Raw genomic sequence first — 6,000 nt, 5'->3', positions numbered from 1 at the left:
ACTGGGATTACAGGCATGCACCACCAAAATTTTATCATTTTAAATACATATGCTAATGATTTCAAAAGTGAACATTTCCAACCTCAGTCTCTCCCCTGAACCCCAGACTCATATATCCACTAAACCTACTGTATGGATGTCTAACAGTATTCAAAACTAAGCACAATCAAAACTGAACTTTCCTGCCACCCAAACCTTACTCTCTTTAGTCTTCTCCATCTCAGTAAATGTTTCTACCATTCACTTTGTTGCTTGGGCCAGAAATGTTGGGATCATTATTAACCCCTCCCTTTTCTTAATACCCTCATTCAATCCTTTAGTATATTCTGTTGGCAATGCCTTCAAAATATATTCCAAATCTGATTAATGAGTTCTTACCAACTTGATCACTACTACACTCCTCCAAACTACCATCATCTCTTACCTAGATTTTTTCCTTCTAACTGACTAGGCATCCACTCTTCAGCTACTATAGTTTATTCTGAATGGTTCATTTACAGTGTAAATTAGGATATCCCACTCTTCTGTTCAGTATTCTCCAGCTCACAGGGTACGGTGGTATAGGCCTGTAATCCCAGAGACTCAGAAGGCTGAGAAAGGAGGATCGAAAGTTCAAAGCCAGCTTCAGTAACTTAGTGAGGAGGCCCTAAGAAACTTAGCAAGACCTTGTCTTAAAATAAAAAATGGGTTAGGGTTGTTGCTCAGCAGCTAAGTCCCCCTGAGTTAAATTCCTGGTATCACAAAAAAAATTTTTAAAAAATCCAATTCTCCAACTCATATCACATTTAAAATCCAAAGTTCTTTCCATGAGCTGTGAGACCCGTATGACCTGGCTTTTGGCTAAATTCTGACCTTCCATTCAGTCGTACTATTTTCATTGTTGTTTCTCAAACATATGTCAGGTTCATTTGGACCTCTGGATCTTTGCACTTGCTGTTCACTCTGCCTGTAATACTCTTTCCCCAGATATTCACATGTCTCATTTCCTCATGATATTCAGTTTCCCTTTCAAATGTTACCTCCTCTGAGGACCATCCTATCTAAAATAACTCTCTCCTTCATTTGCTGTGGTTTTGCTCTATTTCGTTCCCCCACCCCAGCTCGTAATACTACAAAGATTATCTTGTGTATGCACTTATTTGGATATATTATCTGCCTCCTCTACTAGAATGTAAGCTCCATAAGGCCAAGGAATTTATCTGTTTTTTCAGTCATCAAGTCATTTATTCCACCTCTTAAAAATCTCTTCAATTCATCCTGCCTCCTTTCCACTACCTGTTCCTCTTAGTTCAGTAGCAATCATCAGTTGCTTGGACTGTTTTAGTATTCTTCTATTTGATGTCTCCCTTCACCTTGTTCTATCCAGGTCATTCTCCCACACTATTGCAATGTGATAGCATTGTAGTTGATATCTGTTCATATTTCTTCCCTTTATATGCAAAGCAGAGATACCCTCTTTGCATATAGATAAAGTAAGGGGATAAAGTAAACACCTTAACACAGTATCCAAGGAATCTCCAGTCATATCTCCTGCCACTACCTGTCTTTACTCTCCAGCAGTACCAAAAGCTTACATCTTTTGGTTTCTTGCCTCTGTCCTGGTACATGCTACTTAAATGCCCTTTCCTGATTCTGCCAGATAGATAAATTTTCCTCCTTTGGTCATGCTTTTATTGCATTCATCATACTGTACTTCATTTGTTTTGTTGTTGTTCTTTTCTTTTTTGGGGGGAGTGGGGTCTTACATTATGCAAACTCCTCAAGGGGAGGAATTTTCTTATTCAGAGCACAGCTTCTGTCACAAGATAAAGGGAAGACAGAGAAGGAAGCAGGGTACAGGGAGTGTTCAAAGTAGAAGAAACTGTATATATGAACACTGAGACACAAAGGAGCTTGACACTTTCAGGAAAGAGAGAAGGCTTTTGTGACCTCACTCCAGTGCAAAAGGACAACAAACTAGAAAGACTGTGGGAATTAGATCATGTTATTGAAAAGTTTTAAGTAGAAAAATGACAAGATGAAATTTGCATTAAAAGAAGACATGATAGCTGCTATGTAAGGAAGGGGTCGAACAAACGAAGAATGAGTACAGAGACAAGATGGACATATTACAGTAGTCCAGGCAAACGGTGATGGTGGGTTGGGCTAGAGCAGTAGCATTAAGGATGGTGAGAAGTAAATCAATTCAAGATATATCTTAGATATAGAATGAATAGGACTTAGAGTAAATGAGGGGTGAGGGAGATATATATACACACCTGAATGGCTCATGGAAACATTTACTGAAATACAGCGCATTTGTCAGAACAATGATCAAAAGAAGCAACAACAAAATCTTGAGAGGTTAAGTTTGAGATGCTGGAGTGTGAGACTTGTGAAGATATATTAGAAAGGCAGTTAAGCTTGGTGCAATAGTGCACACCTGTAATCCCCAGCAGGAGGATTGCAAGTTTGAGACCAGCTTGGGCAACTTAGGAAGACCCTGTCTCAAAATAAAAATAAAAGGGTTGTGGATGTAGTCAGTGGCAGTGCACTGGCCTATCATGCATGAGTCCCTGAATTTGATCCCAATAGAGAAAAAAGAGAAAGGAAGAAAGGAAGAAAGAAAGAAAGAAAGGAAGAAAGAAAGAAAGAAAGAAAGAAAGAAAGAAAGAAAGAAAGAAAGAAGGAAGGAAGGAAGGAAGAAAGAAAGAAGAAAGAGAAATTAAATGTAGGTGTGTGGATTTCAGAAAAGTTATCCGGACTAGAAAAATAATTGGGAATCATTAGCATACAGGTTGTATATAAAACTTTTGGGGGTGACAAGAGAACTGAGGGAACAATATAGTGTGAAAAGGGAAATGAGTGTCTGGTGTGGAGATGAGAAGAAAGTCATTGGATTGGAGGTAATGCGAACATGAAACTGAAAGCCCACATGGACCTTGAAATTGCCCAGGAGAGTGACAGAAGATGAGAATAAAGGAAAGTTGTGAACCAGGTGCTTTTATATCTTCAGAGAATGAGGGAAACCTGCTAACAGCTTGGAAGATAAGTGCATTGGGAAGGGAGAAAAACTGTGTAGGCAAATGACAACCTCAAAAAGGCAGAGATTTTTATAGAGATGAAGGGAGCAATGAAGAGGAACAACCTAAATTTCCTCCTTAAATAGGTTTTCTCTTTCAGATAATGAGCATCTTCAAGAATATCGTTGGGTCTTACAGGTTAAATAAACTCAATGAAATTCCACTCTGTATTTTTCAGACTAGCCTAGGCTCTTAGGGCTTTGTAAGGCAGCAAAAGGGTAGAACGAAGCCAAATCATGAAAGCCTGGCATGGATAAGAGAGAGAAAGAAGAAGTAATGAAGGATGGACTAAAGCAGAGGAGAGGGGACAAAGGAAAGAGAGGTTGAGGAAACATATCTGACATAGCTGGAGACTGAGTTCTGTCACATAACTAATGATTCAATCAATCATTCCAACATAATTGAAATCCCAATAAAACCTCTTAACAGGGCTGGGGTTGTGGTTCAGTGGTAGAGCACTCACCTAACATGCGTGAGGCCCTGAGTTTGATCCTCAGCACCACATAAGGTATTGTGTCCACCTACAACTAAAACAAAATATTAAAACCAAACAAACAAAAAGCTCTTTTAACACTGAGATTCAGAGGAGCTTCCTGGTTGGTGAACACAAGAGTGTGAGGGGAAAGTGCTGCATTTTGACACCACAGGGAGAGGGCATGAGCACTCTGCAGGACCCTCCAGACCTCACCTTATATGTCTCTTTTATTTCACTGGTTCTAATTTGTACCCTTTATAATAAAACTAATCATAAATGTACAGCAATTGAGTACAGTGGCACACACTTGTAATTAATCCTAGTGACCTGGGAGGCTGAGCAAGAGGATCACAAGTTCCAGGCCAGCCTCAGCAACTTAGCAAGACCCTGTCTCAAAATAAAAAATAAAAAGAACAGGAACCATAATAGCCCAGGGATTAAATCACCCTTGGGTTCAATTCCCAATACCAAAAAAAAATTAATAATAAATATAAATATAAGCCTGTCTTTCTTGTGGACTGTGTCTTTAAACTTGTGGAGTCCAACACATCAGAATAGTATTGCAGTTGGGGCTGGTGTCAGAATAACAGGTAGCATAGAATCCTACTCAAACTGATGTAATAGTAAAGAATTTATTGGCACACATTACTGAAAAGTTAAAAAATACATGACTTCAGGCATTGTTTTAGTCAGCCTTTTGTTGCTATGACTAAATGACCCGATCGGCACAACTGTAGAGAAGGAAGAGTTTATTAGAGCGCTCATGGTTTCAGAGTTCTCAATCCAAGCATTCCTTGGAACTTGAGGTGAGGCCAGAAATTATGGCAGAAGACTGTGGCAGGGGGAAGCAGAGAGAGAAAGAGAGCCTCCGCTCTCCAGATATAAAATATATACCCCCAAGCCACGCCCCAATTCCAATCTCCTCCCGCCACACCCTACCACTTTAGTTACCACTCAGTTAATCTCTATCAGAGGATTAAATTACTGATTACAATCGTTTCTCTGAAGCTTCTTGCACTGTCTCACACGTGAGCTTTTGGGGGACACCTCACGTCCAAACTGTAACAGTCATATATAGTAGCTCACACAATGTTACCAAGACTTGGTTTTTCCATGTGTTTATCTATTCTTCCTTGAGACTGGCTTCATTCCTAGCAAACTCTCCATCCAGGGTGCAGATTGCTGCTGAGAGTTCCTATGCTTGTAGATTTACATCCAGTTGAGGTGAGCAGGAGGAAAAGCTCTTGTTCACTTAAATATGTCCAAGAATTGAGTATAATTGACCTAAATTGGTTCCTGTGATCATCCTTGAACAAATCATAATAAGCATTACCATAGGCCATTCAGAGTCTACCTGTAAAAACAGATGTAGGTCAATCTTAACCAAACCTTTTTGTAAAAGATGACTTGCCTACTCAAAATCTGGGTATTATTGTTGGAGAAATGGGGAAATGAATATCGTGGAAACAATCAGTACACCCACTACCATGTTCTATTGATATTTATTGAATTGACTCCCCATTTTGAAAACTAACTGCATTTTAGAAAGCAACCCCAAACACCTTTAATTCTTAATACTACACTTAGTTTTCTATCTGAACTCCAGTTGGCTCACATGAAATGCTCTTTACAATCTAGTGATTTACTAGTTCAACTCAAAAAGAGAGAAATACTTCTTGTTAGATTATGGTACTACCCTCCTTCTCTGGAGATCATTTATGTGGGAATTTAATTATTTAGAGAATAAAACCCTAAAGAAATAACAATACAAAGGACCTACAGAAGAAGATGATTCTGCCAAAAGACATCTCTATGCCTTTTGGAACTACCAAAATAGATATCACAAAGTATATGCACCAAGTTTTATGAATTTTATTTGTAAGAAATAATCTCAGATCCTCATTGGAGTAAATTTACCATGACTCTGATACAGCGTTGAGAGATCTAGTTGTCTGGCACAGTGAACTCACATAATTTTTGTTTATTCACGATCTATTCTTTCTCTTTTAGGTTAGAACCCAATTCTGATACTATAATTTAAGCCCCTGGAGCCAGGGGAACCAGCCACGACTAAAATTCAGGCTTTCTTAGTTTTGGAAGGCAATAAATCACCGTTTTGCTAACCGCTACTTGAGTTAGTTGTCTGTACTGAAACAGTCCTAACTGATTCATCTGGTTTTCTGGTTCAAGCACATTAGAAAGGCTAGAAGAAGGATTTTGCTTGGAGGCATGTGAAATAGCAGCAGTTTCACTGATTCTGAACACTTAATGAAATAAAATGAAATGTTTTGGCATTTGGTGCTAATGCCAAAAGAAAGTTCCCCCCCAAAAGCCTTACAAAATCAACCTCTATTTTTTAAAAAACTTGATATGTTAGTACATGATATATCTTATAGTGTACAATATGTTATAGTGCAAGATGTTTGATCACACTAATAATATTCCCCATTCTTTTAACTTTCC

The sequence above is a fragment of the Sciurus carolinensis genome, chromosome 1, assembly GCF_902686445.1.
Source record: "Sciurus carolinensis chromosome 1, mSciCar1.2, whole genome shotgun sequence".
NCBI lineage: Eukaryota > Metazoa > Chordata > Mammalia > Rodentia > Sciuridae > Sciurus > Sciurus carolinensis.
Note: the sequence above shows the minus strand (reverse complement) of the source record.